Source organism: Neofelis nebulosa, chromosome 6, assembly GCF_028018385.1.
Source record: "Neofelis nebulosa isolate mNeoNeb1 chromosome 6, mNeoNeb1.pri, whole genome shotgun sequence".
Classification (NCBI taxonomy): domain Eukaryota; kingdom Metazoa; phylum Chordata; class Mammalia; order Carnivora; family Felidae; genus Neofelis; species Neofelis nebulosa.
The window spans coordinates 35,173,407-35,187,781 of NC_080787.1; positions in this window are offsets into that span (position 1 = coordinate 35,173,407).

The window sequence follows — 14,375 nt, forward strand, 5'->3', positions numbered from 1 at the left end:
CTACCCGTGCTCTTTCTCTCTCTCAAGAAGTAAATTTAAATAAAAAGAAAAATAAATTATGACTGCATTCATGGAATAAACCCCATTGTGTTACGGTAGAGTGTATTTTTTCACATTGCTGGATGTAATTTGTCAAAATTTTGTGCAGATTTCTATATCTGCATCATAAGAGAGACTAGTCTGTAGCTTATGTTCTGGTTGTTTTGAGTTTAATTTACCTTTTGTTTTCCTAGTTTCCAAAAGTGGAAACCTAGGTTATTGATGTGAGGTTTGTTCTTTTCTAAAAGAGGTTGTTTACAACTATAAATTTCCCTCTAAGCACTACTTTACCTGCATGCCATAAGTTTCATATGTTGTATTTTTGTCTTCATCAGTTCTAACCTCCCTTGTGATTTTTTTTTTCTTTGACACATGGGTTATTGTAAAGTTTGTTGTCTACACTGGACTGGATAGACTTAACACATATATTCAGAACCTTTCATCCTAAAGCAGCAGAATACACATTTTTCTCAAGTGCACATGGAACATTCTCCAGAAGAGATCACATACTGGGTCACAAATCAGTCCACAATAAGTACAAAAAGATCAATATCATACCATGGATATTTTCAGAACATAATGCTATGAAACTTGAAATCAACCAGGAGAAAAAATTTGGAAAGACCACAAATACCTGGAAATTAAAGAACATCCTACTCAACAATGAATGACTTCACCAAGAAATTAAGAGAAAATTAAAAAGTACATGGAGGGGCACTTGGGTGGCTCAATCGGTTGAGCGTCTGACTTCAGCTCCAGTCATGATCTCACAGTCCGTGAGTTCGAGCCCCACATCAGGCTCTGTGCTGACAGCTCAGAGCCTGGAGCCTGCTTCAGATTCTATGTCTCCCTAACTTTCTGCCCCTCCCCTGCTCATGCTCTCTGTCTCAAAAATAATAAAAACATCAAAAAAAAATTTTTTTTAAGTACACAGAAGCTAATGAAAATGAAAACATTTTCAGTCCAAAACCTGTCAGGTACAACAAAGGTGTCATAAGAGGGAAGTATGTAGCAATCCAGGCCTTCCTAAAGAAGAAAGAAATGTCTCAAATACACAACCTAACCTTACACCTAAAGGAGCTGGAAAAAGAACAACAAATAAATCCCCAAAACAGCAGAAGAAGGGAACCAATAAAGATTAGAGCAGAAATCAATAATATCAAAAGAAAAAAGAAAAACACAGTAGAACTGATCAACAAAACCAGGAGCTGATTCTTTGAAAGAATTAACAAAATTGATAAACCCCTAGTAAGATTGATCAAAAAGAAAAAAAGGAAAAGACCCAAATAAATAAAATCACAAATGAAAGAGGAGAGATCATAACCAAATCACAGAAATACAAACAATAAGAAAATATTATGAGCAATTAATTCCCAGAAACATATAAACTACTGAAAAAAACTGATACATATAAAAACTGAAAAAATAAAGAAATAGAAAATTTGAACACACCCATAACCAGTAAAGAAATTGAATCAATAATCAAATATCTCCCAACAAACAAGAGTCCAGGGCCAGAGGGCTTTCCAGGGGAATTCTACCAAACACCTAAAGAAGAGTTAACACCCATTCTAAAAGAAGCTGTTCTGAAAAGTAGAAATAGAAGAAATGCTTACAAATTCATTCTATGAAGCCAGCATTATCTTGATTCCAAAACCAGACAAAGACCCCACTAAAAAGGAGAAGTACAGACCAATTTCCCTGATGAGCATGAATGCAAAAATCTTCAACAAGTTACTAGCCAACCAGATCCAACAATACATTAAAAGAATTATTCATCACGACCAAGTGGGATTTATACCTGGGATTCAGGGCTGGTTCAGTACCCATAAAATAATCAATGTGATACATCACATCAATAAAAGAAAAGACAAGAACCACATGATCCACTCAATAGATGCAGAGAAAGCATTTAAGCATTTAATTACAAAATTAAAAATGGAACTACCCTACCACCCCGCAATTTCACTATTAGGTAGTTACCCAAAGGACACAAAAATGCTGATTTGAAGGGGCACATGCCCCCCAGTGTTTATAGCAGCACTATCAACGATAACCAAATTGTGGAAACAGCCCAAATGTCTATCAACTGATGAATGAATAAAGAAGATGTGATATATATAAAGAAGATCAAGTCAGTTGATAGCATTGTTAAAATTGTCTATATCCTTGCTGATTTTCTGACTACTTGTTCTATCAATTTTGAAAGCAGTGTAGTGAGATCGTCAGCTATTATTGTTGAATTGTCTATTTCTTCTTCCAATTCGGTCAGAATTTGCTTCATATATTTGGGGGCTATGTTATTAATTGTATATATGTTAATAATTTTTATATCACCTTGAGAAATTGACCCTTTTATCGTTGTGATGTGTCCCTCTTCATCTTTAATAATATGTGTAACTAAACTCTTTTTTTGTCTTATATTAATGTAGTCACTCAACCTCTCATGATTACTGTTTCTGTAAATATCTTTTTCCATTCTTTTACTTTCAAACTACGTATATCTTTGGATCCAAAGTTTGTTCTCATGAATGGCATATCACTGATCATGTGTTTTAATCAATCTGAAAATGTCTGCCTTTTGGTTATTTAATTTATTTAAATTAAATGTAACTATTTATATGGATGGACTTATATTTATTTTTCTATCTCATGACTTTTTGGTTGCTTTGTTTCTCTTTACTGCCCTTTTTCTGTTAAATAGATTTTTATAGTATGCCATTTTAATTTTTGGTTGATGTTTTAACATTTTTAAAGCTATTTTTAATGTTTCTTACAAGAGTTACAATATGCATCTTAATTTATTGCAAACTTCAGATTAATACTAATTGAATTCCAGCACACTACTAAAACTTTTGCACCAATAGACTTTTATGCACCCTGTTGTCGCTCTGGTGTGATTATTGTCACATATATTATCAACATGTGTTACAAGCTCAACAATTAAACATTATAAGTATTGCTTTCTATGATCTTTTTTCTATTAAAGAGGTTAAAAAAGGAAAAGAATAATATTTCTAGTAGTTTTTATAGAAGCTTACATATTTACTAGCTCTGGTATTCAATTCATTCTAGTATTGTTCCCTTCCTCCAGTATAGTCCCATTCCTACCTCTACGCCTTTCTGCTATTGTTGTCATATATGTCACTTTATGTGTTATAAATCCAGCAATACAATTTTATAACTATTGTTGTTTGCCTAAATTAAGATGTGGTATGTATGTATATATGCATGTGTGTGTGTGTGTGTGTGTGTGTGTGTGTGTGCATGTGCGTGTGTCTCTTACTCAGCCATCAAAAAGAACGAGATGTGGTCATTTGCAATGATGTGGATGGAGCTAAAGAGTATTTTACTAGGTGAAATAAGTCAGTCAAGAACGACAAATACCATATGATTTCATTCATATGTGGAACTTAAGACACAAAACCGATAAACATAGTGGGGGAAAAGAGAGGTAAACCACAAAACAGACTGTTAACTATGGAGACTAAACTGAGGGTTATTGGAGAAGAGGGGTGGGGGATGGGCTAAATGGGGGACACGTATTAAGGAGGGCACTTGTGATGAGGACTGGGTGTTGTGTGTAAGTGGTGAATCACTAAATTCTATACCTGAGATTAATGTTATGTATGTTAACTAACTGGAATTTAAATTAAAATTTGAAAAAGAGAAAAGAAACTAACAGGTATATGAAAAGATGCTCAGTATCGTTAATCATCAGGGAAATGCAAAATAAAACCACAATGAGATATCACCTCACATCTGTTAGGATGCCTATTATTAAATAAACAGATAACAAGTGTTGATGAGGATGTGGAGAAAAGAAAACCCTTGTACACTGTTGGTGGGAATGCAAATTGGTGCAGACACTATCGAAAACAGTAAGGTGATTTCTCAAAAAATTAAAAATAGAGTTACCATACGGTCCAGCAATCCTACTTCTGGATATATATAGTCAAAGAAATTTAAGTTAAGATCTTGCAGTGATACCTGCACCCCCATGTTTATTGTGCCATGATTCATAACAGCCAAGATATGGAAGCAACCTAACTGTCCATTGATGGATAAATGGATGAAGGAAATACGGTAAGTATACACAGTGGAACACTTTTCAGCCTTAAAAGAAAGGAAAGATATCTTGCATTTGTGGCAACACGGATAAACCTGGAGGACATTCTGCTAAGTGAACTAAACCAAACACAGAAAGACAAATACTATAATACAACTTATATAAGGAATCTAAATTAGTCAAACTTATAAAAGCAGAGAGTTAAATGGTAGTTTCCAGGGGTTGGAGGGAGGAAGAAATGGGAGGTATTGGTCAAAGGGTACAAAGTTTCAGTTATGCAAGATGAATAAGTTCTAGAGATCTACTGTATAATATTCCTATTAGTTAACAATACGGTATTATATTCTTAAAATGTGTTAACAGGATATTTCTCATGGTAAAAATGTAACAGGATATTTCTTACTGTTTTTGTCATGAAGTGACAACAATAACTGTTATTATTAATCAATCAAAACGGCAGGAGGAAGCTTTTGGAGATGCTAGATATGTTTACGACATAGATAGTGATGATGGTTTCACAAATGTACACTTATTTCTAAATATCATGTTGCGTGTATTAAATAAATGCAGTCTTTGTATGCCAATCATACCTCAGCAAAATGTTTTTTTAGAAAAAGAAATATATGTATATATTTTTATAATTACCTTTACAAGTATTCTGTGTTTCTTCATGCGGATGAACGCTTCCATCTGCTTTCACTTGTTTTTAATTTCAAGAAATCGTAAGGCAGATTTGCTAGCAACAAATTCAGTCTTTCTTGAGCTGGAAACATCTTCATTTCACCTTCATTTCTAAAGGATAGTTTCACTGGATATCATATTCTTGGTTTGACAGGGGTTCTTTTTTTCTTTCAGCACTTGAAATACATCAAATCTCTCTCTCTCTACGAGCCACTAGTATTACTGATGAAGAGTTAGTTGTTCATATTATTGGGATTCCCTTGCACATTTGAGTCATTTACTGTGTTCAAGATTTTCTCTTTACCCTTGGCTTTCAGAGGTTTGACTATGATGTGCCTAGATGTGGATCTCTGTGTTTATTTTACCTGGATATGTAGATCACTGTCTTTTATGAAATTTGACAACTTTTCAGGCATTACTTCTTCTCCTTTCTCTATTTCATTTCATGTATGTTGGTATACTTGATGACTACCCACATGTCTCTAATGATGTTTTTCTTCATTCCTTTTAGTCTCTGTTCTTCAAATTGAGGTAAGTTCCAATGACCTATCTTCAAGCTTCCTGCCAATATCCTCCTTCAGATCAGATCTACTGTTGAATTTTTCATTCCAATTACTTTACTTTTCAGCTCTACAATTTCCAATTGGATCTTTTTAAAAATACTTTACATCATTTTGTTGATGTTATCTATTTGGTGAGTAGTTTTCACATTCTTTCCTTTAACATTTTAAGTCTGATTTTTTTTTTTAGTTCTTTGAACATATTTAAATGGTTTCTTAGAAGACTTTATTGGGCCAACATCTGGGCTCCCTCAGAGACTGCTTCTGTTGACTTTTCTTTTTATCGTGTGTGTGGGTAACACTATGCTGTTTCTTTTCTATTTTGCCTTTTTTGTTGTTCAAAAAAATTTTCAGTAATATGTTGCTTTAAAACTCTAAATACCGATTCCCCACCCAGCAGGAATGAATGTTCTTGATGCTTGTTTACTTTCTATTTTAGTGACATGCTTGGGCTAATTCTGTAGTCTGTTTCCCCACAGTGTGAAGACTATGCTGTCCTTGCTATGTTTCTATTACAATTCCTTTCTTAGTTTTAAGCTTCCCTTCCTAGCATCACCCATGGGTCACTACAACCCAATGGCAACAATGATGGATCAGAGGTTCTGCTTAAACACCTTGAGCTAATAAGGTGTTGCTATTGGATCTCAGTGTGAGTTGGAAAATTTTTTCAAAGTTCAAGGAGTTTACAGATGTGTCCTATTTTTTACTTTCTGCTTTCTCAGAGCCTTACATTCATCCAGGGATGAGTAGCTTCCTTGGACACTATCTGGTCCCTCCTGAGCATGCACATCCAAGCTCATGTGCACAGACTTCCAGACCATCAGGGATAAGTGGTATTTTAGCAAGATTCTCATTGGCTGTCTTACTCCCTGGAACCCCCTATTAAATTTCTGATTGCTCTGCCATTTTATTGCTTGCTCCAACTGGCATTGTGACCTCAAGCTAATTGAAATGTTCATCTTCCTTGTTTATTTGCCTCTAAGATCTCTACTGTTTTCTCTGTAACATCCCAAGACATTGGTTTTTTTTCATGCTCTTTCCCAAATAATGTCAGATCCCTCTGCCAGAGCAGAGGCGTTGCCATATCCCATGGCCTGGCTGCCAACCTAGGTAGAAATTCTGCAGCACCAAATGGATTTGGGACAGGATGCAGTTCAAAGAAACTTCTAGCTAAAATACTACAGACTTCCACTGTTATTATGATTCAGTTTAGATTCCTTTGTTAAATGTTTCCCAATTTTTTGTCCTTTCATCAATTTCCAGAGTCTGACAACTTTGTTCAGTTTCATCATTGCTTCTTAAATTTATTTAAAGTCATTGAAATGTTTTCAATGCCAATATATGTGGTATATTTTGACATATCTTCCATGTGGAATAGAAAACAATGAATACATACCAGCTGTTGGTATATTTACTCTTAAATTATATGTCTTTTAAATGTATTGACTCTTTCATTATGAAATGTCTCTCTTTATCTCTGGTAACATCCTTATAAAGTTTTCTTTGTGTGATATTAATGTAGCCATTTCACTTTCTTATTAGTAGATGCACAATATTTTTTCCATCCTTAACTTTTAACTCCTCTTTATACTTAAAAAGACTTTTTTGTGAGAAGCATATAACCCAATCTAGCGATTTCTGCCTTTTAATTAGACTATTTCATGGTACTGTTTAATGTGATTATTAATGTGGTTGGATTTAACTCTACCACTTTGCTGCATGTTTTATTATTTTCCCCATCTACTCTTTTTCTTTCATTCCTCTTTACCCACCTGTGTTGGTATATTCATTTTATTCCTCCTAATAGTTGAGTAGTCGAGGAGAGATGTCAGAGTCTGAGTCTTGAAGATTTGTGGTACTTAATTGGAAAATCTCAGAAAAAAGAAATACAACAAATTAAAATTCTGCTTTGAAAGGAATATATAATAGGGCTCCTTCTTTGAGTCATCAGTCCTTTTGGCCTACTCTCCTCAATTTCAACCAATTTCTCAGCACCAAACTCTGACTTCTGTCTTCTCATTCTGATAAGGCTGTATTTTTTTGCTTAAGCTCTATTCTCCCATCTACTACTTCAAACCAAGAAGCACCCTCAGGGGAAGAATCTGAGTAAATATTGAGCTTACCTAACTTATGTTCTGTCTCTTTTTTCAAAAATTGTTTCCTCATTTATTCTGCCTACTTTGAATGGTCTCTAATTCTTTCAAATAGTTTTTTTTAATCATTGTTTTAGTTAGGCTTTATAATTTTTATAAGTAAAAAGGTATAGGCAAAATGTATACATGTATAGTTTTCATTTATATTACATTTATAGTATAAATGTATAGATGTATAGTTTTCAATACAAGCAGGTAGCTATTGATATGTTTATGTGTGTACACAAATAGAGTCTGATATTTTTGACATCTCAATAGCAATGAGCACACCCAGCACATAGATATTGCTTTCAAAACACCCATTCTTTTTCTATTTTTTAATGTTTATTTTTTTTTTGAGACAGAGACACAAAGAGTGCAAACGGGAGGGACAGAGAGAGAGGGAGACACAGAACCTGAAGCAGACTCCAGGCTCTGAGCTGTCAGCACAGAGTGCAACACAGGGCTCGAACTCACAAACCGTGAGATCATGACCTGAGACAAAGTCAGACACTGAACCAACTGAGCCACCCAGGCACCCGAAAATACCATTCTTTATAAAAGGAACCAGACTTCCTTGGAGATATAACTGATTTTAGAGCTGAGGAAAGAAAAATGCAAAATGATCATATAAAGTAAGAGTGGATACATGCTCTTTACACATTGTGCTTTTGATTTGCAATGGTAAGTGATGACAAAGATCTCTTCCTGTGTCTGTTGGTCATCTGGATGTCTTCTTTGGAGAAATGTCTGTTCATCTCTTCTGACCATATTTTAATTGGAATTTTTGGTTTTGGGGTGTTGAGTTTTATAAGTTCTTTATATATTTTTGATACTAACCCTTTATCATATATGTCACCTGTAAATATCTTCTCCCATTCTATAGATGGCCTTTTAGTTTTATTGAATGTTTCCTTCACTGTGCAGATTTTTCTTTTGATGTAGTCCCAATAGCTTATTTTTGCCTTTGTGTTGTTGTTGTTATTGTTGTTTGCCTCAGGAGACATACCTAGAAAGAAGTTGCTACATTTGATGTCAAAGAGGTTACTGCCTGTTTTCTAGGATTTTCATGGTTTCATGTCTCACATTTAGGTCTTTCATCCATTTTGAATTTATTTTTGTGTCTGGTGTAAGAAAGTGGTCCCATTTCACTCTTTGCGTGTTGCTGTCCAGTATTCCCAACACCATTTGTTGAAGAGACTGTCTTCTTTCCATTGGATATTCTTTTCTGCTTTGTCAAAGATTAATTGACCATATAGTTGTGGGTTTATTTTTAGGTATTCTATTTTGTTCTATTGATACATGTGTCCATTTCTGTGCCAGTACCATACTGTCTTGATCACTATAGCTTTCTAATGTAACTCTATGTCCAGAGTTGTGATGTCTCCAACTTTGCTTTGTTTTGTGAAGGTTGCTTTGATTATTTGGAGTCTTTTGAGTTTCATTCAAATTTTAGGACTATTTGTTCTAGTTCTGTGAAAAATGCTGTTGGCATTTTGATAAGGACTGCATTAAATGTGTACATTGCTCTGGGTAATATAGACATTTTGACAATATTTGTCTTTCCAATTCATGAACATGGAATGCCTTTCCATTTCTTTGTATCATCTTCCACTCCTTTCATTAGCATTTTATAGTTTTCCAAGTACAGGTCTTTCACCTTTTTGGTTAGGTTTATTCTTAGGTATCTTACTATTTTTGTGCAATTGTAAGTGGGATTATTTTCTTAATTTTCCTTTCTGCTGCCTCATATATATATATAGAAATGTATATATGTTGTATATAGAAATGCAACAGATTACTGTACATTGATTTTTTATCCTGCAACTTTACTAAATTCGTCTATCACTTCTAGCAGTTTTTTGGTGGAGTCTCTCAGGTTTTCTAAACGAAGGATTGTGTCATCTGCAAATAGTGACAATTTTACTTCTTTTTTATTGATTTGAATGCCTTTTATTTCTTTTTGTTCTCTGATTGTTGTGGCTAGAACGTCCAGTACTATGTTGAATAGACGTGATGAGAGTAGACATCTTGTTCCTGAAAGTAGAGAAAAAAATTCTCAGTTTTTCTCACTAAGGATGATGTTAGCTGTGGGTTTTTCATATGTGACCTTTATTATGTTGAGGTATGTTCCCTCTAAACCTACTTTGTTGAGGGTTTTTATCAAGAATGGATGTTATACTTTGTCAAATGCTTTTTCTGCATCTATTGAAATAATCATATGGTTCTTATCCTTTTTCTTATTGATGTGATATATCATGTGGATTAATTTGCTAATATTGAACCGTGTTTGCAACCCAGGAATAAATCCCACTTGATCATGGTGAATGATTTTTAAAATATGTTGTTGGATTCCGTTTGCTAGTATTTTATTGAGGAAATTTTGCATCTGTGTTCATCGGGGATATTGACGTGTACTTCTCTTTTTTGGTAGTGTCTTTTTTGTTTTTTGAACTATGATAGTACTGGCCTCATAGAATGAATTTGGAAGTTTTCCTTCCTTTTCTATTCTTTTCAATGGTTTGAGAATAATAACTATAAACTTTTCCTTAAGAGTTCCATAGAATTCTCCTGTGAAGCCATCTGGTCCTGGACTTTTTGTGTTGAGAGTTTTTCATTACTGATTCAATTTCTTTGCTGGGTATCAGTCTGTTCAAATTTTCTATTTCTTACTGTCTCGGTTTTGATAGTTACATGTTTCTAAGAATTTGTCCATTTCCTCTAGGTTATCCAATTTGTTGGCATATAGTTTTTCATAATATTCTCTTATCATTGTATTTCTGTAATGTTTTTGTTATTTCTCTTCTCTCATTTGTGATTTTATTTATTTGAATCCTTTCTCATTTTTATTCAGAAGTCTGGCTACAGGTTTGTCAATTTTATTGATGTTTTTCAAAAAACCAGTTCCTGATTTCATCAACTTGTTCTTTTTTTCTTTTTTTTTCTTTTTTTTTTTTTAGTTTCTATATCACTTCTTTCTGCTTTAATCTTTATTATTTCCTTCTTTCTGCTGGTTTCAGTGGATTTTTTTTTGTTTTTGTTGTTCTTTTTCTAGGTCCCTTAGGTGTAACGTTAGATTGTTTATTTGAGATTTTTCTTGCCTCATTAGGTAAGCATGTATTGCTATGCACTTCCCTCTTAGAAACACTTTTCCTGCATCTCAAAGCTTTTGAACCATTTTGTTTTCACTTTCATTTGTTTGCATATACTTTTTTGTTTTTTCTTCTATTTCCTGGTTGACCTATTCATTGTTTAGTACCATGGTATTTAACCTCCATGTATTTGAGGTGTTTCCTGATTTTTTCTTATGGTTGACTTCTAGTTTCATAGCATTGTGATCAGAAAACATGCATGGTATGGCTTTGATCTTCTTGAATTTTTCGAGGCTTGTTTTATGGGCTAATATGTAATCATTTCTGGAGACTATTCCATGTGCACTTGAAAAGAATGTGTATTCTGTGTTGGGGTGGAATGTTCTGAATACATCTGTTAAATCCATCTGATCCAGTGTGTCATTCAAAGCCATGGCTTCCTTGTCAACTTTCTGTTTAGATGACTTATTCATTGATGTAAGTGGGATTTTAAGGTCCTCTACTATTATTGTATTATTGTCAAGGAGTTCCTTTATGTTTCTCATTAACTGTTTTATGTATCTGTGTGTTCCTATGTTGGGTGCATAAAAATTTAACATTTGTTGTATCTTCTTGTTGGATTGTCCCCTTTACTATTATATAGTGTCCTAGTCATGAACTCCTTTTGTTTTTGTCTGTCTGGGAAATTCTTCACCTCTCCTCCTATACTGAATGATAGCATTGCTGGATAGAGTATTCAGGGCTTCAATTTTTTCCCATTCAACACTTTGGATATATTATGCCACTCCATTCTGTCTTGGAAACTTTCTACTAAAAAATCAGCTGATAGTCTTTTGGGTTTTCCTTTGTATATTACTGTCTTAATTTCTCTTGCTGCTTTTAATTTTCTTTCTTTATCACTACATTTTGACGATTTAATTATACTATGTCTTGGTGTGGATCTGCTCTAGTTAATTTTGTGGGGGATTCTTGTGCCTCTTGGATCTGGGTATCTGTTTCTTTCCCCAGATTATGGAAGTTTTCAGCTACTACTTCTTCAAATAAATTTCCTGCCCCTTTTCTCTCTCTTCTTCTTCTGTGATTCCTATAATACAAAGGTTATTTGTGTTTGATAGAGTCACTGAGTTCCCTAAATCTATTCTTATTTTGCATAATTCTTTCTCTCTCCTTTGTTCAGCTTGATCACTTTCCATTACTCTGGTCTTCTAGGTCATTAGTTAGTTCCTCTGCTTCTTCCATCAGGCATGTTTCTCATTTTGTTTATGGAGCTCTTTATCTCTGCTATGCTATTCCTTATCTCTGGATTAAGTTCTCACTTATACCTTCACTCTTTTCTCAAGTCCAGTGAGTACTCTTATGATCATTTCTTAAAATACTCCACCAGTCATGTAACTTACATCTGTTTCACTTAGATCTTTGGCCATGGCCTGTCCTGTTCTTTGGTTTGGGAAATATTTCTCTGTCTCGTCATTTTTGCAAATCTCTGTGCCTGTTTCTGTGTTTTAGGATAGACAGCTATGTCTCCTGTTTTTGAGCATAATAGCCCTATGAAGGAAAGGTCCTCTACTGCCCTGCCAGGTAGTATCCCCTCTTCCCTAAGACCTGATGCTTCCAATTGTGCCTCCAATGTGTGCTGCATGTGCTCTGCTGTTTTCTCCTGGCCCTCTATAAGGCCAATCATCTGCAAAGATTCTCTTGGCCTGTCGTGGGAAGTGTTTGGTCCCCAGGCTGAATGTGGAGCATTTTAACGAGGTGTGCTCTGGTCTGCTTGTGAAATGAGACCTTTTACACCACTGCCAGTACTGAAGCTCCACAAAATTCTCCAGTCAAAAGATGTGGTGTGAGTATAGGTTTAGGTCTGTCTTCTAAGTGAGGGGATCCATTCCACTGGGACTGAGGCATGTATGGCTGTGAAGAGCAGTTCCACAAAAGCATGAGGTGGCAGAGCTGGATGTAAGTTAAGTAGCAAGTGTCAATGCTGTGCTATTTCCCACAGGTGGCCCTGTTTATGCTGAGGGGCCGGGGTGGCAGGTGCCGTTTCCTTTGTTCCCAGAGTGATCTTCCTGTTAATGCTGCCTTTCTGGGACAGGCTCCAAGATGAACAAATAAACTCCCCACAGTGTGCCACAGGTGCTCTTCAGATCACTGTTTCCATGCTGTGTGTCCATGGGCTATTTACCCTGTCCTCTCTCTAAAAGCAGCTCCAATTCTTTCTGGGCTCTACCCAAGTCAAGTTCACTGACCTTTAAAACCAGGCTTTAAGTCCCTCTTGATTGCAAGACTCCATGCCACTTGGCTCCCCCTATGTTTCCAAGCTAATTGCTATGAAAATTCATTTTCCCATGCAACCTACTATGTGTTAGTCTGTCTCCCATCCCTCTACATGACTACGGCTCCCTCCCCTCAGTGGCAGCCACAATCTGTTTCTGTCTCACACTGTATCTTTGTATTTCCTACCTTTTTCAATGTGGCCTCTTCTCTACCTTCAGTTGTGGAGCTTGTTCTCCCAGTCTTTGGGTTGATTTCTGGGGTATAGGATGATTTGATAGTTATCTAGTTGTATTTGTGGGACAAGGCAACCCTAGGGTCCTCCTACTTCACCACCATCTTCCCCTCTCTTCCATAGAGATTTTGTTTTTAATTTTTTAATGTGTATCTATTTTTGAGAGAGAAACAGAGCATGAGTGAGGGAGGGGCAGAGAGAGAGAGAGAGAGACACAGGATCTGAAGCAGAATCCAGGCCCTGAGCTGTCAGCCCAGAGCTTGATGTGGGACTTGAACTTACAAACTGTGAGATCATGACCTGAGACAAAGTTGGACCCTTAACTGATTGGGTCACCCAGGGATCCCTCTTCCATAGAGATTTTTAAATGTTTTTCTTTATGATTGTAAAACAAATTTAAAAAATCAATAAGTATACCGAATAATTGAACAGCACTAATTATCAAATTAACCTAATTGATATTTTTAAAACATTACACTACATGATGGAAAACTAAAAATGTCTTTCAAGTGTACATGTAACATTCATCAAGATAAACAACATACTGGAGCATAAATTTTGTCTCAACAAACTCAAAATTATTAAAATTATAGAAGCCCAGTTCAGGATGGTGACATGGGAAGATCCTGAATTCACCTCTTCCCATGGACACCAATTTACAGCTACATAAAAAACAATACCTTCCTAAAAAAGAAAGAAAAAAAAACTAGCTGAACAACTGCTAACATAAGGCAAACAACAACAAAATACCATACCTCAAAGCAGGCTGGAGAGACTGAGACACAATTTCACCATAAACTTAACCTTAACCACATTGATCTACATTCAGGAGGGAACTCAAAACCCAGAGCTTCTCCAAAAAGAGTGAAGAATTTGAACTTCACATTAGGCCCCTAACTTTTAATACCTTCACCTAGGAGATGAGCCCCTAAGATCTGTAGTTTTGGAAACCAGCTGGGCTTGTGTCCATGAGATCCACAAGTCTATAGTAAACTGAGAAATGGCTCTTAGATTGTTCAACCACTAGCACATATGCACCTTGGGTCACAGCACAGAGGCAGTCAATTGAGAGGCACCCAGACTTTGTGTGAAGGAGGCCAATTAGCAAACCTTTATAACTGCAGCCTGAGGGGTAGGCTTCTAATTAAACATACATGTAAGGGCCCACTGCAATCTTCTCCAGAGACCTTGGGAGATGAAGCCAACTTTGTGTTTTCCCTCTGCCTTGACCCAGAGCACCAGTATTTACTGGAGAAGCGCTTGTTCGCATACCTGGTGCCCTGGGTTTTACCTCTGGTG